Below are 18,843 nucleotides of genomic sequence, written 5' to 3'. Positions count from 1 at the left end.
GGCTTTTGCATGAAGGTCTTTCAGATTTGTTGAAATGATGTCAAGGAACATTCAGAAACAGTTTATTTACTAACGGTGGAAGAAGAGTTAAATTCTTTCTAAAACACTGCTCAACAGATGCTGCCCAAAGTTTACCGAAAGCATCCAATCCAACATCACATGTGGATGACAGTATTAAAACTGTTAAACCCGAAATATAAGTTGTTAAACACCGCTCAACAGAATTTGACCAAGTTTGACAAAAATAATCAGTCCATAAAGGTCGTTTTGGATTGTTAAATTGATGCTGGTCTGCCATCAGTTGTGGCCACCATTACTAAAGGTAGTACATGCTTTAAACGACCTCTCCAAGCCACTGAGCAAAGTTTCAAATGTTTTTGATTCGCCATTAAATATGAACACTGTTACTAAAATTAGATGCTCCTTGGAATGACATCGCTTCACGCAACTTTTGGAAGTAAACGGTTTTTAAATTTGCAAAATGATGCTAAGCTGGTGTCGAGAGCGGCTTCTGCTGCTAAAAGTAGGAATACGTTTTTAATAACTGCAAACAGAATTTGACCTGATCTGACACCGTCCTAGCTAGAAGACCTTTCACACTTATCGATATTTAGTAGACAGGATGCAATGGTACCACTTAGTCAAATGGTGCAAAACTAGTAGCTTATGGGCATAGAGTATAAAGCACGCCATAGTCATAGTTCTGCTACAAACGCCGTAAACGTCGAATACCGCGATACTATAGCATATTAAAACATGCAGTCCGAGTTTTCACCTCCCCGTTGTTGACATTTGGATACTTATGTACGTTATGATACACAATTATCTATAGTTAACAATAGGGTGCTAAAGGCTAGAGGAAACAAAGTTAAGCGCGCACGTGCCTACATATAGTTAAAATAGTGATATTTTCTCATTCTTGCTTTGTTACGATGCCGAGGACTCGACATGGTCGATTAGCCAAATAGGGTAGTAATAGAAGTACTAAAGTCTTGATGTCTGGTCTGGCAGAACCAACCTCTGCATAGTACGAACTTGTTTCAACATGCCAAGCGTTCACTGTGACTTCACTGTACGTGACATTCAATCTTGTTTGTGCTAGGTTACATCTTGAAATACCTAATTTAAAAAAAATTCTGTATTTATAAGTTGCGTTTTAATAATCACCTTCCAAGTAATACGGATGCAGGTGCATACCAATAAAGAGAATAATCATCATTTTAGCTAAGTATATTCAAGTTGTAAGAGTTACACCCGTTACTGAAATAGTAGGTAATGAATTCCTACATGACCCGTGTGAATTTACATTGTGGCAACTACATTAACATGAATCCTTTCGTAGTTTTACTTTTAGAACATTTATTTATAAAATTGCAGTGACGTTTGAAACATTTCCAGGTGCGTTTGGCGACGATCGTATCTAAATACACGCCTACTTACAGCACTTTACATCTTTCTAGCATTTACAATGACTCGACCATTCGTAGTCATGTCCGTAGTATTGTGTGCTCGATTGCATTGTTCCTTGTCTCTGACTGTGTAAAATCTATTTACATAACTATACAGTTCTCGAGATATCTTACCATTCATCACACATTGAAAGCTAGATGTTTGGAATCAAAGATGTCGCTGTTTCGTTATTACAAAATGCTTAATGTATATGCAGATTTAAACAAAGTATTTTCTTCTCATTTATATAGCCAATAAAAGGATAATTTTTACTTATTAATTCTCGTTTGCTTATTGGTATACATATAGTGCAGTATAGTTTATAAAATACAAACAGAGAGTTGGCTTGGAAACCCTTGTACAAAATACAACCTCAAGACATCGTCTAAGTTGGACAAAAATTGTTTCTGTGAGAGACAGCCGTACCGGCTCCAATAACTGTGGGACCAGAGTAGCTCATTCATAACGTTCAGATGATGTCATTCATCATCTAAACCCCGCCCTCGTTGAAGCAAAGCTTTCATTTATCTTAACTGCACCTGCCAATAGTTTTCTCGTGAATCTGACTGTATATGTTGCATAATATTAACGACGTTTATCAGCATGTAACACAAAATCAGGTATGCTATCTGCAACGCCACGACTTACAACGTTACGGTCTAAACATGGTGACGGTAATTTCGGCTGCTTGTATACCCATGTCAACATGTGCGCAGATTGTCCTGTACAGATACATCATATCACGTCCTTGCATACCAAAATATAAAAGTATCGGTTCGAGTCCCCAGTATACTTTTATATCTGATGAATAAATGTCAAGAACTATGACAATGAAGCTTCTAAAATGTTTCATGCAGTCCTGTATAGTAGGTGAGATAATTTCCCACAAGTTCCATAGTGTACATACTCAGGATCGGAATTAGATCACTATTAGAGCTAAGCCGTCAGATGCCGCGTCAGAACCGTTTGCGGAACTGTTTAAGAGTGAAGCCCAAATATTGAATTATCACGAGTGGCGAAGCCACAATACAAAATGGTTTCATTTTCGATAGTGAACTTTTTTCTTTCATCTCAGCCGAAAGCGTATATTCTATTTTACGAAATGTGTTGCAGCACAAACATTATTATGTACATGGTTTGTTCATGCATTATGTGTCAATCCGATTAATAGCTGCCTTTCAACGTCGATAAAAAGGAAAGTTCCGACATTTTATAGTACGTTTTGGTCAGCGACATCTTACAAAATTTTATTTTACATAAAATGCTTCGAATTCTCTATTTCGTTAAATGAATGAAGGTTTACAAGCGAACAAGCGAAGATGGTCCGTTTGTTTCACTAACAGATTTCTTGCGCGGATTGATACATCTATCATTGCAGGGGTACAGATTCTGCAGATTTATGCTGGATAGGCTGAACAGACTTTAGACTTTAGACATCACATTTTGGACTTCTAAGAAATTGTGAAACCAAAAGTGTAGAAATAAAGGACATAAAGAAGGGGACATATTAAATATATGGTCTAAAGGACATTTAACTCCTATATGGACAATCATATTACAAGCTTTGATGATTCCAGCTTTCAATCGTTTATTTGGGTCTATCAAATCCAAACGGTCAGATGATACAAAGAGTACATAGAATGCCTGTTATATTCATTTTGAACTTAGATAAAACTAAAATGGAACGGTGAATGTAATATATTTTATTGGATTATGATTGACATTTCACAAATTTATAGTAGCGTTGCAAACTATATACATAGTGCATCTCCTTCGTAGAAATGAAACTTTAATCAAAATATGTACTTTAAAATAACCAGCGTGTGAAACATGCATTAGAAAACTTAACTTTGACAACGCAAATATTACAAGCTTGACCATTCGAATCAAACGTACTTTTGGAGTGGATTTATTTAAAACTTGGAAGTTTGGTTGTTAAGATGTCATAAGGTCATCCGAAATGCTACTCTCCTGTCACTCGCTATTTATGAAGTTCATAATAGAGAGACTGAGAATTGTTCTTCATCTAACGACAGTTACTAAAATCGAGCCTCGATTAATGTATATAGCTATCAATTACAACACATACGTTAAATTCAAATTGTACAACACAGAAATGGAGGTAGCAATATCATTTCAAAACTTTGTTAATCTCAAAACGCCCGGAGGAAGAAAAGCTTTTATCAAGTTAACCAAAAATGTTTAACTTGTTCGTCATCCAGGATTGAAGGCAGAAAAAAACAATAAAACAATTTTAAACAAACTTTAAATAATTTATACAGCACAGTAATGATTTCATTTATGCATATCTGACTAGACTCTCGAAACACAAAGCATGATGAATTGACATGCATACTTTGGTGAGTGAAATATAAATAAACCGTTTAGTTACGCCTTCAACTTATGTAATCATCAGACAAGAGCACGTGATTTGAAGATATTCATTTTTGATCTCATCCAAGTCACTGAATTCAAAAATCCGTTTCATATATGGCAAAATAACAAAATATTACTCTGAAATTTAGTCAATGCCATATAATGTGATAAAAAAAAGTATTTGCAAATTGTCACGTAAGATGTTATCCTCTTTGAATTGTTGATCAAATATCTGTATATTTTGCATGAAAATAAAGCCAAAGCTCTATGCTTCGTAATCTGAAACATACGCAATCTACGAGCTACTTATGTTGGAACTGTATCAATCAACATTCACTCAAAACCTATTTCAGATTACCCCAGATCACTATATTTTACTGGTTTTCGTGCCTCTCAGTGCCTATTTAAACATAGTAAAATCAAGATGATAATTACTGTGAAGTCATTTTGCAATAATCGATTATTTCTTTTGCATCATACCTGCGTCGAAGTTACAAACTGATGGGGGACTTGGATATGTACTTGTTCAAGGCCGTCCTTTCCATGATAACAATGTTCTCATTGTCTTTCTCGCCTAATAAAAAAACAACGTTTTTCACGAAAATAATTTAAGGTTGAAACTTCACATCACCGCTGAACCTAGAATGGACGAGAGGAAAGATGCCTGAACATGCGGACAATACAAGACTGTTACTGCCCTGCCGCAATAATGTTGTGGCTTTCTATAATTTCCTATTTGTCTTTTATTGCTGTCTTATTTAAGGAATTCCTTATTAATTTCTTCCAGCAAGATTTCTTCTCCTTGCTTACCCTTACTATAAACTACCTTTCTTTTCTGAAATCAGACTCTTGTTAAGAGACTCGTCGTAAAAGGAATTTGAAAAGAAAAACGTTACTGAACTTTTAAAATAATTCTGTAACGTTTTAAATCGTGATGTTAATCTAACGCAGACAACAGCTCTTGTGTTGTTGTTTGATGCTACTCTAATCTATATGATGTTAAACAATGGAATCGGAGCACTTATTTGACTTGCTACAAAGTTTCATCTCAGAAGTACTTGGACGATAGAATACACGGTACACAATGGGGCCTTTAGCGGTGAAACCATAATTAACAGACTGCTCTTCAAACATTTACTATTTCTAAAGCATTGTTATACTTGTATTAAATTATTTGCAGAAGTTCTGTAAATGAATATTCATTAGAGATTTCATGCTTGATGAACAACTGACACTTCATTCAAATGGTGTGTAATGTCCACATGACACCTAGAATTAACATACAATGACGACAACAGTAGCATTTCTATGGTGCGTTATCTTGGATCATGATTTATTGCCACTCTTAGGAAACAATGTTCTCTTTTTGTAATTCAAATTTCTTTGTTTCTGGCGGAATTTAGACCTTAGGTCTAAACAATAAGAAGAGTATAACCCAAGTAAAGTAATTTCCATTCGATGCAGCGCTGTCAGCTGTAGAGGTCTAATCAATGACTGATTGAATGTAAATTTTTCACGCGTCGCATATTTTGTAACAAAAGGGGATATATTGTTACAATACAGGGTATCCTTCAGCTATGAAAATGGCAAATAAACAAAATTACACAAAATGTAACTAATTATTTTCTTTTAAACGCGAGCCATAACAAAGTGATATCGCGTTATATTTTGCCGTTAATCTTCCGCATATTGTTATTAACTAGATCGCTTTGTGTTGCAAAAGTCCATAAAGGTCGAATCCTAGGTTAATTTTATATATGTCCCATACAGCATCTTTATTCAGAAATATTCAGATATTTTGGTTTTGATTACCTTTGCTTAAATGTACGGTCAGCGCATGGGTACCATCCTTTGAAAACACTATATTTTGTTTTGCACAGCGGGTTGCTTTTAGCGTATGATAATATATGCATATTTTGTACTGTATTATGTTATATCCTGTTCACCCTTTTCTTTTTCTAATGTTAATATGCATAGGCATTAATTTAAACAAACAAGACTGTCAGAGCCCACTATCACGACATAAGTAAAACGTGTGACCTTCACCATAAGGTCTAAAGGTTAAACAATCATGTTGCATGATGGATTCCCTTTGGTTGATAATACGTCTTGCACCTTTGGAACAAAATCCATTCTGAGGTTAAGATATATAGATAAACTACAAACTGCGCCCAATTTAGATAGACCAAAAAATAAAGTTATAATGCAATCATAGATTTTTTTCTCCTAGTGACAGTGACCTTTATCACTGAAGATTTTAACCACAAATCAGTGAGCTTCTTTTCTACTCATTGTTATTCATTTGCATCATTTTGAATACGAAACATTGACACAAATCTTGTGCGGTAACCATTTGTACGCTTTCAGTTACGGCGACCTTGATTTTTGACCTTTTGGTCGTAAACAGTATCTATATCTGATGATTATCGGATCTTGGTGAGATTGCAATTATCAATCCCTGATGATCGGTTAGCCTGCTGTTATAAATAAATAAATAGATAAGATCATGCATAAATAAATAAATCAATAAATATATAAATAAATAAGTCAAGTCTAACTACTAAGACAATGGACTATTATCTGTGGTCGCATCAGACCAGGGTCCATTTCGCTTTTTTTTTTCTATTAACTACTGCAAACTGCATATATCCAGATCGTTTTCTTCATAATGCGTCGACAGATCTGACTGTGTGCAGTTTGCGGCTGATTTAATCTTATCTACGATATTTTGTATATCTATATCATTTGTAACTCCCGGTATATGATTTATCTATTTTGCATGATTCTTATTCGTGGCTGTAATGTGAACGAAATATCCTTGGTTAAGTTTGGCCCACGTAATTTGAATCTGTTGAGAACGCAAATCGCAGCTGATCTATAAATAGATGTTTACGTATGTACTGACATTTAATAATAAAAATTGTCATAATAAGATTTAAAATGGCGTCTATGGCGTAATTTCTTAGTGACTGATGGGATTTTTCGAGAATAATTATGTCACTTTTCAATTGGTTGCTATAGGTAAATGGTATAGACACAGTTCGACGCAACATCGTTAGTGTATGCTGTCACATAGGGTCTATGGCGAGCTACAGTCGCAACATATGGTGACTATAATGGGAGAATTGCACGAAATGTTAGTTATATTTAATAATAGGTTATTTAGTTTAAAGGAAGGTCCGACGTTGAGTGGACCAGATGTAATTTAATCCCCTGTGACATCTATCGCGTTAGTTTTTTCTTGTTATCATGTTCGACAGGTTACAAGCTGTTTTATAGCTTAAAATATCCTACTGTGGCATGTTCCTATGCAAGATATTCCACTCTTATTGCCTTCTTAATACTTTTCATGGAATGCCTTTCCGTAAGAATATAATACCGTACTGCAATAAAGAAACACCCACCAAACACATTCACTAATTGTTTCAACGATTTTCTGATTGTACTTGATTATTAGATGGAATGGAAAGACTAAGGCTCTTTTTTATGGACCCAGTAAATATTGATCATGATGTTATGTGCATCTTTCATTGCAAAGACGTTTACTCTCGACACTAATTGAGAATAAAATGGCAATAAGCTGAATACAAGAATTTCTTGTCCTTTTCGCGCATGACCTTGATCCTTCAGCTGACCCGAGAACTTGCAAAAAAATAATTTCAGGTGACGAACCTATCAACTACTATATAACCATCAAGAAATTATTAGTAATTGATGATGCAACGCAGCAACATTTTTTAACATATGGTTTAAACTCTGATACATTGTATTATATATTTCATAATGAAATATATAGATGAACGAAAATGTATATCGCTGAAATATATATATATATATATATATATATATATATATATATATATATATATATATATATATATATATATATCCGAAATAAAGCAACAGTCGAAATTAGGGTATATCGTATGCAAACGATATATACTGCGAGACTCAGATAGACAGACTACATTCTGGCCTTCAATGTCTTATAATACCTCTTCGAAGAAACGATCTTTTTGGCTCAACAAGTTCGTGGTGGTTCTCAAGAAAGTTAACATGGTCATACTTTGTTTGCCAAATCCATTATAACTTGTATCTTTCATTTCGCTTTTAAGTATTAACGTAAAATTCCTTTCTTTCGATAATGTTTATATGGTAAATAAGGAGAAACCTGACTAACTTGACTGATCAGATGTTTCTACTAGATCGTGACAGGTGATATAGTAGCATGATAGTATTAGAACTCGTGTCGCTCATCATGTTCAAACGTTCTGCGATTAGCCGAACAACTCTCCTTCGAAGTGATTGATGCTCGATCTACTGTCCATAAAGAATTTCAAGGAATGGAAAGAAAAGCCGTTCTTTTCAAATGCTTAATATTTCAACCATCTCTGACTTTCTTGACGTATGCGATTTTTAAAATCAGCCGCTATGGCGTCAATATTGGATGTAAGATGGACACACTTTTAATTAAAGTGAACGTAGACATCATTAAAAACTTTGTGTGAAAACTCTATGTCAATGACTATCAGTTTAGTAGTAGTGATAACAAGATTTTCAAAGTCGTCGTCGTAGCAGACTGTAACGTCGCCCTCTTAGTAAGAGGGGTGGGTTAATTAGATTTGGCTGGCGCTATCTAGAGGATGACCTCCCTCGATATTATAGTCCGGCTGGAGTGAAAGAAGAATGGAATTTCAACAGAGAACTGAGCGAGAATACTGAGAAGAAATAAAGCAATACGAGCCCCCTTTGACAAGAAAATAACAAATTTAATTAAAACAAATTAAAAATGGCAATTCCAATGCAAGTTACAATATATCAATAGAATTTAACAGGTGTGTCTAATTATGATTTATTTCATCAGCATAACGATAGGTGAAAAGAGCACAATTTCCACGACCGATTTGCATCACCTTCCTGTCTGGATCTTATATCAGCGTCTCCTAGTTCATCCTTCCTAAGCTCTCTGCTTTGCCCCTTCATGGACTTTCTGTTCTTTTATTCTGACCTCTTCCTTCTTTTTTTTGCCCGGACGTCTGTCTTCAGACGGCTCCATCTTTCTCTTTAAAGCTGTTCCTTATTGCTGTTATCTTTCAGAACTTGTGCGTCCTAGCACTAAAAGATGTTTTTCTTTTTACAAGACGACCACCTGGTCCCTTTCTTGTTTCACGAAGAAAGCATTAATTTCTTTATGCTTTCCACGGAATCGAGACTAAGTTTCCTCTTCTATGAAATTTTCAGACGAAAGAACTTCGACTAAGGTCGTCAGTTTAAAGTCTGATTGTTCTAAAATGTAAGCTCTAATTTATTCTGCCCAATCGTAGGCATCGGTCCCTAATTTTACCCTTTGAAATAATTCCTTTCATCAGGTTTAGACAGCTCAGAATCTATATTCAACAGTGCGTGACATTTCTCTTTGAAAAAATGAGAAGTGGACATAGGTTCTTACCAAGCGGTTAGGGTTTGGTAGCTCAAATGTTTACTTTCTAAGGACCGCGTACCCCGATTAATTTCACTGAATTGGAATTCTGCCCCTTTTGAAGTTTACACTGACATGGGGGAGATGAACGAAGAAAGGTCGAAGTAACCCTTCACAAAAACTTGCTTAAATGCGATAAAATGTAAAGCTCAAATGATTCAAATGTAATGTTCACTGCAATTCAAAATTCGACACTTCACAGAGACATACTTGATAAGAGACTGGAAAAACCAGCCTTGGATAACTACTTGAAATCAAAACAGGTATTTTAGTCAAACATATTTCTTCATACGGACAACGCTTACGGATGACTGCCAATGACAAGAATTTCAAGACGACTTCTATGATGACCATATAATCCGATTAGGAACATTACCTGCCAGAACCAACCACACACAGTAGAGTCTTTTGGTGAAACCCTCATGTTCATATGAATTTCCATTTTGTAATAATAGTAACAAGATTTATTAAAGTTTTATTACGTATTACATTTCCTTCGACTGACCAGTGTATGCGGCTTCTGATATAGAATTGGAATCGCTGATGTGTGAGCGAATAGCGGAATCACCCCAAGGCAAGAATAATGTGCCATAACTGCTCCACACCTTATTCAGGTCCCCCATGATATAGTCTTTGGTTTTCAGTTAATAAGTCTTGATCTTGCCTTGGAGTAATGATGATTTCAACGCATGCATCAGCAATTAAACTTTGATGTCAAATGCCAATGGATAAACAGAGTCTCCTGACAGGGATTAGGACTACAAAAGTGATTGCTCTAAGTATATGTCATGCCTAAAAATAGAAGGGATTGTCTGAAAGATCGCTTACAAGAGTCAGTCGAAATAAATCTAATGAAATAAATGTAATACATAGCTGGAAACCGCATGATCAATAGATGTTACACCTAAGCGCAAAGCGTGTTGCAGAGAGTTTTTCTCCGCCACCAATACTGGCAGAAAAAGATTCAGAACAACTTGTCGGTCTAATGACTTTCAACGTCATAAGACATCACGTGAGATACGGAAAAAATAGACCATTGATGTCTCAATAACGAGCCTTTTAGCCGCCAGATATAAATCTGGTTCTTTTCACTATTTTCATTTGGATTTCATTCTCAAATTAGATATAACATGGGGGATCCAGTCAGTGTGCTCGTGAATTATGACGTAATTTACTAAGTTTAGGTGATCATGGCGTCAATATAAACTCACGGCAACTATATATTCCGCTTTCAAACTTAAAATGCTAAGTTTTTTTATGATCGAAATATATGAATAAATTGGATTAATACTCTTATTATTTATATTCCGTAAATATTTAACTGAATATTTATTAAATTTCCTCATTACCTCATACAGAACGAATATGTTCTAAATATGTTACTTCAGTAACTGCGACATGACAATAGCGATGTTGATAATTATTATAATGGAACGTGGTATAGCGTAGTCATATAAATTCATAATTGCTTTAATTGTCACTTCTCAATGTAATATTATACTCAAGTTCCTGTTTTCAATGTGGATGTTAACATGCACTATCAATTTCAAGGTGATAAGAATCAACAAGTTGTGATTTAGAATCAGAAATCAGACTTTTTTTTTTACTTACAGCTCGTTGTTAAATAAAATATTTATTTGTTGTTTTCTGCTGAAGTTCATGCTTCATTACATTGTACCACTATATTTTTATTAGGATGGGTTTATCGAATACTATGAGTACTTGTTCTCCAACAAAGTATGTTAAAACTAAGCTTGATCAAAGTAAATGAAACCTGAAAGAAAGAAAAAAAAACACAGATAAAGTTTAATGTTGAAATTATAAAAGAAATGACTTCGGATCGGCCAACTTAACCCCAGCTATTTATTTTCATGAGCGGTACATCATTATGACACATAGCAAATATTCATTTTTTTGTGTAGCTACTGTTTCTTGAACGATAGAGTGTACTACAAGCTTAAGTCTTTATGGATCCTGATATTTCTAACTGAACGGAAACATCAGTAATCGTCACATATTTGCTCTTCGATGTGTTCAGAGGTAACTATCGATGTTGCAATTTGTATTGCCTAGTTTAGCCTGGAATTCGACCTAATGACCTAATGTCATATAAATACATACATACATTTTAAGCATAGTCTTTACAAAATCTTATGGCAGTGTTGAAATCAATACTCATTTTAAAAGAGGCTATTGAAACCTAACTAAAAGCCTTCACGGTTCGTTAATCTCTTGTGTAAGGTATTCGTTTCAGTACGGCATTGGCTTGATAATGTCTCAAATTTTTGTCGACTGCATGGTTTTAGGGCGTGTACTTGCGGTAACGCTGGGAAACCTCGCTGTTACTCTTGGCTGAACAAACGTATAAGACGTAAGTTCCTTTCAAAAACTTATCTCACGACTCGATACATTTCACAAAATATCGTTGTCCGTCAGTATATTGCTTGCAGAGGCGCACGAATAGTTCGTTCTGTTTTGGTGATATATTGACACCTGGATGCAATTCCGTGTTACGAAATTATATTGTACGTGAACAATTACTCGCCGCATTGCAATTGCCACCATAGTCCTTATATGTCACAAATTTGTACCTATCATATATGGCTTGAAAAACATCACAGAAAACTATATTTTCAGATAAATCATACCTTGTAGAAGATGTAATATAACATATCGCGGTTTTTTGTGTGATATACTGCCGCTAAGGCGACTTTTGACACATGGGTGAACTACTCATGGACCAGTAAACACTTTGACATGGTTTATCTACGTCTCACTGATAGAGATGATTGAATTAAGCTGAAAAACTCGTCAGTTAAAACAGTGTGAATCCAAAATATCAAAAATGACAACAATAGCTTAAATATTTTGTCAGGCACAACCATACGACCTATATGACATTTGCTGTGGATCCATTTATTGTCATACTATAGTCTTCACACACCATCCAGTTTTTGCACTCCAAGACGATTAAAAAAACAATGAGAATCAAAGATGTTTCATTTATCAATTTATATTTTCTAACTTGATTATTGCCAATGGTCCAAAACACTGTCAGGTTGTTGGCGTTTTTAATGATGCGTTATTTTTGCTAGTATCACGTTCACCCTATTAGCATGGGTGAGTCCATATTTAAAAACAGCAGATGTGATGTAGTTCACCGTCTTTGTTAATCTCAATAACGCCATAAATCTTCGGCTTTACATCTGTTATGTTTTATGCTCTTTCAGACCGTAATAAGAAAAAAGTGAAGACAACAAGCTTTGTACAATTTAGCAAATAATTTATTTCCCTAGAAAAACAAGGTAAATATGAGAAAAAGAACTTCAGGTTTTACGAATCAAATCCATAAATAATCCAAAAATTAAAAAAGAAGTCATATAAAAAAGTCCTAAATGAATCTGAGTTGGAGTCCTGATAAAAGGATCGAAGATGGAGGACGATAAGGTATACAATAGATAGTGTTGTCCTGATGAGTCAACAGTTCCTTGTTGATTCAAAGAAAATTATATTCAAGTTTTGAATTCCGAACAAATTTTCAATAAATGTCTTAGTCCAAGAATTATGTATAAGCACATAAATATTATCGGAGAAAAGACTTAATAATTCCATAAAATAGAATATCAACTCAAACTGGTGACAACAAAACACCAATAAGTGTTAATGGTTTATAGCCCAACTTACTAAATTCTCTATAGAAAAGAGTTATACACTAATTTCAGACGCGAACAATATTCCCGTATGAGGGTCACATTATCATGTTTATAGAACAATATATAAGCTTTACATGCTTACCAACACGTACTCCCATTATGGCATTGACTAAAACCAATGATTTTACTCTGAGGTAGAATAAAACAAATAAAAATAGAAGTTATTTACTTCAACTGTCACTGATTCTGAATCAAGGTCAGGAGCTATGTACGAATTTAATACAAAGTTTCCATTATTAAGTGTTTACGGAAAAATCAGTCAGGTCAAACAAATTTCTGGAAAATGTCAAATCCACTAAGTTAAGTTACATTACAATAGCTTGTAATAGAATGAAAGAAATTAAAACTAAGAAACAACCCACAAACAATTAAAATGAATAACAAATAAGTTAAATTAAATATACGTAACATTTCTCCCACAAAGAAAAAGAAAGATTTATATAATAAAGCTTTCTTTATACCATAGATTATAATAAATGAGGGTTAAAAAAAACATTTAAGAAGAACTCTTATGTGTTATGTAAAGTATACACGAATTAATACATTTTTAAACACAGGAAAGAACATCTTCTATTAAAGTTTCCTTTCCCATGATGTGCCTGATTTCGATAATATATTCCTGTGACAAGAAACTCAACCTTAGTAGTTTTTGTTTTTTATTTTTCATCATGCCGATGCAAGGAAGTGGTTTGTGATCAGTAAAACAGTAATCGAAGAAGGAGCTGAACTAAAGTAAACGTCAAAACTATGCAATGCCAATATCAAAGCCAAACATTCCTTCTCCATTTCTGAGTCATTTTTGTTTTTGGTGCTTATTTAATTTCTTAGAAAACTAACACGCTGTTTGATCAACACAAGTTTCGTCTTCTTGCATCAATACTGCTCTAACCCCAACATCACCTGCTTCAACAGGCAGTTTAAATCATTGGCTAAAAGTTGGAGCTGTAAGAACTGGCGCGCTTTTAAGCATGGCTTTTAACTTATCAAAAGTGTCCTGACATTTTTCAGTCCAAAGGAATTTGTTTTTCTTGCTCAACAGTTTTGTCAGGGGTTGATCATTTATGAAAAAATTGAAACAAAATTTCCAATAGTTTCAAGCCATACGTAAAAATCGCATCAGTTGCTTTTTACTAACAGGAAGAGGGAATTCAGAGATAAGCTTGAACTTATCATATATAGGTTTAACATGTCCATATCCCACGATATGTCCTAGAAAGGTTACCCTAGCACGACAGAACTCACTTTTGAATAAACTACTTGTCAAACTTGCATCTGTGAGTCTGTCAAAGAATTTCCAAATTGTCGCTAAATGTTCTTTCCAGGTGTAGTTGTAGATGAAGACATCATCAATGTAAGCATCACAATTATCTAGACCAGAGATAATCATATTTATTAGACATTGGGAAATACTTGGCGAACCTTTTAACCCTAACAACATCACTTTTATATTGATTTTGTCCACATGGAGTCATAAATGCCGAAATTGCCTTTGTTCTTTCCAGCAGATGAATCTGCCAAAATCCTTTCACACGGTCAAATATGGTGACATAGTTGGCATATCCGATTTTATCAATGCACTCATCTATTCTTGGTAAAGGAAATGAATCTGTTTCTGTCACACTGTTCACCTTCCTATAATCTGTGCACAAACGGAAAGTGCTATCTGGTTTCAGAACAAGTATCCATGGTGAACTCCAGTCACTTTTACTGGGCTCTATGAAATCATCATTCAGCAAATACGGAATTTCTTTTTTAAATGTATCCGTGTGTGAGATGTTTCATCCTGCACGGGTGTTGTTTCAAGGGTTTGGAATTTAGAATTTCAACGTCTTAGAAAATTTAGTTTGTTCTTGTAGAAACACATACAAATAAGTGCTAATGGTCAAATAATAGTTGTTTAAGTTCGTTCCTTTCTTGGTGTTTTAAATGTGAAAGTTTCTGGTCCAGAACATTCATAATTTCTGAATTCCGAAAATTTGTCACTCTAATTTCAGCAGAGTCCGATGGTATTCCTTCACTTATATCTTCAATGAGTGGGTCAGCTGCAACTAAATTAATTGCATGTTTGACCTGGCTATCTCTTTAAACATAATGGTACTACTATAATTTATTTACATCTCAGGAACACTAATATTATAATTTAACTCATTTATTCTCTTCTTAACTTTGTAAGGGCCGTAAAACCTAATCTAAAGAAAATTAAATTTCGAAGAATGAGCAAGACAGACAGAACTCCATTACAAGACTTAAAAGTTCTTACCATTGTAGTTCTGTCAAACAATAATTTCACTTTTGACTTGCATTCCTTAATGTCAAATTCAAGACAAATTTGTTGGAATGTTCCAGATATGAAATTTAATTTGACCTTTGACCAGACTGAACAGATTTGGGAAGGTCAAATTGAGTAAAAACTCGATCAAAGCTTTTACTATTGTTTTAGATTTAATAATCCTTAAAGGAATTACCTTTGGAAACCTTGTTGACGCACACATTATGGTCAACAAGTATTGCTTACCTGACTTTGTCTTAGGTAAGGGACGAACACAGTCTACCATTATTCAGATTAATGGTTCGTCAAATGCAGGAATATATTACAGATGAGCCTTAGGTATATTCTTATTGGGTTTTCTAACCATTTGACAAGTATGACAAGATTACAGCATTTACAAAACATCACCTTTAATGTTTGGCCAGTAGGAGTGTGTCAAAATCCTATAATAAGTCTTATTAATCCCTAAATGACCAGCTAAAGGAGTTTCATGGATCAGACTAATTATTTCCTGTCTGTAAGATATTGGAACTACAGTTTGATAGTTCACTGACCACTCGTCACCAGTGATATGATCTATTTTTAGCGATATTTTTATACCATAGTTCTTTGCTGATTTTGATTGAAGCATTTTAATCTAACCAGAGTCAGACTTGACACCAGCATGATGATATTACGTTATAGATATCATGAGCGATTTAATTACATATTTCTACTGGAGCATCAATGACTCTCATTCGTCCACAATACATTCAAGAAACATTGTTTTGTCTGAGAGAATAACTGCATTTGCTCTATAACCGTAAATGGGCAGTCGAGCTACACGAGATTGGAATTGTATCTCAACGACTGATTGTCTCAACAAATCCAAATGTTCCACTGAAAAGTAATCTTTTGGACAGAATGTTGTGAAATCTCGTTAAGATATATGCAAACCAGAATTAACATTCTGATCACGCCCCATAAATATCGTCAAACGATGATATGCACGTGCAACATGATTTTGATCAAAATTAAGTTAAACGTTTTCTGAATTTTTTTGATGTCCATTTATCCTCAAAGAAACCTCACTAACCCCAAGATTGTCAAATACCATTGGATTTATTTCCTGCGAATCTACTCTGGCATTTTCCTGAAACGCGACGAATATATGTCGTGGTGCTGACACTCCCTGCTGTGATGCTATATACCATGTGAATAACCCAGCAGCACTACACTGAATACTGTCTGTGGTCATTGTCAACCATGATAATGTTGATTTACCGCCCTGACTCGTGAACGAAAGTAACCGTTGTTCTTCGTCGATCAATGAAGTCATTACTGGCAATCACAGCGATAGTTTTCTTTGCATTATTTTACCTGCATCAACTGCATGTTGGTGGCTTTTCTTACAAGCACCACAGTGTGTTTAGTGCCATATATATAACATTTCTAACATATCTAAGGAATCCAAATATATGTGATAGTTGTATCACACATAAAACGTTTCTTCTTCGTTTAACATTGATCTTCGTGCGGCAAATCTTACGTTGAAATTGTCATTCATTTATAACACTGAGTTAAGAACCCCAGTTCCTGCAGCAACTCTTTCCTCACCTACATTTACATTTCTGCTTTCTGGATAATCAGTTGTATCTTTTGCAAACTTCATTGACAGACCAGCTGACCTAGAGTAATCATCGGAATATCTTGCCAAACCCAATATCGTCGTAGCAACATCGACATTTTCGAGACATGATTCGATATTTTTTCCGTCAATCGAGTATATGGCACTGTTAAAAAAGAGTATAATAACATGGCTAGCAAAGTCCGTATACCGTATGATCTGCTTTCAAACGTCTACCGTCTACTTCAGTAAACGCTTCAGCAGGTAAAAATATCTACTTGTATCTTGAACTTGTAATTCGATTCGTCCACGTGCGTTAGGTGCACGTGCGTCGTAAGAATAATACTGATAATCGAGCACAAATTCATCTTTGAGAACTGGCGCATCCATGTCAAATGCTGCATCAGATACAAGTTTAAACATTTTGGCTATATTTGCTATCGTCTAACACGAAGACCACACTAGCAGTTATATGATTGTCCTTTCCTGACATGGGTACACCAGCCAACTCTGCTTGCTTTTATTTTCAGCTTTATTAATTTTTTTGCTAACATTTGCAGGCCTAACTTCAGTGATGGGTAATTTTACTGGCTGAGGTTTTTTCGTATTAATCGTGCTAGTCTGTCCTTGTTTGCTGATAATGCTTTACTAGCAACATCAGCAACAGCACCAATACCTTTATCACGAACAACGTCAATAGTTTCCAATCCCAGCTGCTTTGCAATCGGTATTTCTTTTGGGGCTATCCTTCTAAATAGACCTAGACAAAATCGCCGAGTCCATTTCCGTAGGTAACTTTATATGTCGGTAATAGCGAATTTATCACCCTGACCATTACAGGTTTATGTTGAGCATTATGTATGATTATCTAATTTTCTTGTCACTGATCTAATTGTATACCCTCAATCACTGTGATAATCAGAAAAGATTTCAGCGATGAGGGACCGATAAACATTAATGTCCATGATACCGCCTGTAAATAATCGTTGACAAATATCAGCAGCTTCATTAACAATTTCTGGGGAATAATTACCAGCTCGTTTACCGCCAATCAGAATTCATGATCGTTCAACATCGACAAGGACGTTATTTGGACATGGTGAAATAAGACCACTTCCTCGAGTAACAAGCCCATTTCCCGTTGTTTCTTCTGCTTTTTTCTTCCTTAGTGAAGAATATAATTTCTTCCATCGTCTAAGGTTTTCAAATTCCGAATCTTCTTCTTCTTTTTCTTGTTTTCCTACTCGTTCAACCTCTTAAAGTTTCGAATTCATTTCTTTTTCTCTTTGCTTCCTTTTTGCGTTTGCTTTTTCAAGTTGGAACTTCATTTTTTCTTTTTTTTGTCTCATCTTCAAAATTGACCATCTAATACGCTCATCTGTCTGGTTAAAAATGTTAAAATTAGGAACATCTTCCTCAGATCTGAATTGCTGAGTATTAGTAGCAACGCGATATGCATTTCTAAACCAATCAGCGTTTTTTTAAACGTTTTAACATATTTGGGCTGTGCATATTTATCTTTATCATGATATCCAAGCGCATTAATACCACTTATTTGGTCTGGGTCTTTGATGGCGGCAATACCTTCTGGCATGTATTTATCTGTAATATTCGTTGAAACTCTTGGCAGAGATTATGGTTGAACATCATATTGTGGTTGAGGAGGTTGTGGTTGAGGAGGTTGCTGGGGTGGTGGTTGAGCTGCGTGAAGACGCACAACAATATCAACAGGTAGTATCTGAAAAGAGGTTCTTGAGCTGCCTCAGTTGTTGTAAAAATAAAATTGTTGCTTTGATAATTGGTATGAATATCTGTTCTGTACCTTCTGCAATCCACTTAAGACTCCTGACGTGCTTGTAGTTGCTGCTTGACAGAATCATAGACTGAATATATTTTGAATTGCCTCTAATCGCTCTCGAGCTAATCTATCTGTGCCAAGATTCCATTATTG

General features: G+C 35.0%; 1 long non-coding RNA gene across 1 annotated transcript in view; it reads right to left on the bottom strand.

Moving 5' to 3' along the window:
• LOC149777864 (uncharacterized) overlaps positions 1-18,843 on the bottom strand; it is a 224,073-nt gene that overhangs the window by 106,902 nt on the left and 98,328 nt on the right. The window lies entirely within an intron of this gene.

This window comes from Sinohyriopsis cumingii, chromosome 17, assembly GCF_028554795.1.
Source record: "Sinohyriopsis cumingii isolate HCF-2022 chromosome 17, ASM2855479v2, whole genome shotgun sequence".
In the NCBI taxonomy this organism is placed as follows: Eukaryota; Metazoa; Mollusca; class Bivalvia; order Unionida; family Unionidae; genus Sinohyriopsis; species Sinohyriopsis cumingii.
The sequence above is the reverse complement of the archived record's forward strand: the minus strand, read 5'-3'. Positions and strand labels throughout refer to the sequence as shown.